Raw genomic sequence first — 1,601 nt, forward strand, 5'->3', positions numbered from 1 at the left:
GCCATTTGTATATCCTCTTTGGATAAATATCTCTTAAAATTTGTGCCCATGGTTTAGTTAGGCTATTTTATTTTTGATTGATTTGGAGGAGGTCTTTATATATTCTGGATATTAACCCCCCTTTTTCAGATAATGTGCTTTTTACAGATGTTTTCTCCCATTCCATAGCTGGCTTTTCATTCTGTTGATTCTGTCCTTTGACACACAAACGTTTTAGTTTGATGTAGCCTTGTTTCTCTATGTCTTCGTTGTTGTAGTTTGTTCTTTCGACTCCATATCCAAGAAATCATTGCCATGTCCAATGTCATGCAGTTTTTCCTGTTTGTTTTTTCCTAAGAGTTTTAGGTCTAAGTGTTCTAGCTAAGATTTCCAATACTATGTTGGGGGGGGGGGGGAAAGTGGTAAGAGCAGATATCTTTCCCTATTCCTGATCTCACGAGAGAAACTTTCAGTCTTTCACCCTTAAGTATGATGATAACTGTGGCCTTTTCATATATGGTCTTATGTTGCAATAATTTCTAGTTGTGGTGCATGAACTTCTCATTGTGGCAGCTTCTCTTGTTGCAGAGAGTGGCCTCTAAACACACGGGCTTCAGTAGTTGTGGCACCCAGGAGGTATGGTGCACGGGCTTAGCTGCTCCACTGGGTGTTGAATCTAGGATCTTCCTGGACCAGGGATCGAACCTATGCATTGGCGGGTGGATTCTTAACCACTGGATCACCAGGGAAGTCCCTCTCTTTCATTTCTAATATTAGTTATTTGAGTCTTCTCTTCTTTCTTAGTTAATCTCACTAAGGATTTGTTAATTTCATTGCCCTTTACAAAATCCAACTCTGTTTCATTGTTTTGTATCTTAGCATTCTCTAGTTTATCTCTGCTCTAATCGTTATTATTTTCTTCCTTTTACTCTCTTTGGATTTTTATAGGTTGAGTCATTTTAGGATTCCAGGAATAAATCCTACTTAGTCATGGTGTATAGTCCTTTTAAAGTTCTATTGAATTATGTTTGAAGGAAATGGCAACCCACTCCAGTGTTCTTGCCTGGAGAATCCCAGGGATGGGGCAGCCTGGTGGGCTGCCATCTATGGGGTCGCACAGAGTCAGACACGACTGAAGTGACGCAGCAGCAGCAGCAGCAGCAGTATTTTGCTAAGAATTTTTGCATCAGTATTCATCTGGGATATTGGTCTATAGTTTTACTTTCTTGTAGTATCTTTATCTGGCTTTGGTATCAGAGTAATGTTAGCCTCATAGAATGAACTTGGAAGTGTACGCTCCTCCTAAGTTTTTGGGAAAAGTTTCAGAATTGGTATTACTTCTTTAAATGTTTGGTAGAAGTCACCAGTGAATCTAGATGGTCTGGGCTTCTCCTTGGGGAGGCTTTTGATTACCGCTTCAATCCTTTCACTCACTATTGGTTTGTTTAGACTTTCTCTTTCTTCGTGATTCAGTCTTGTCAGGTTACATGTTTCTAGCATTTTATTTTTTTCTTCTAGGTTACCCAATTAGGCGTACAATTGTTCATAGTATTCTCTTATAACCCTTTCCCCCTGTGATTGTAATGCCCTCTTTTTCATTTCTTTTATGTATTTATTTGTGG

The sequence above is a fragment of the Capricornis sumatraensis genome, chromosome 21 (genome assembly GCF_032405125.1).
Source record: "Capricornis sumatraensis isolate serow.1 chromosome 21, serow.2, whole genome shotgun sequence".
Lineage (NCBI taxonomy): Eukaryota > Metazoa > Chordata > Mammalia > Artiodactyla > Bovidae > Capricornis > Capricornis sumatraensis.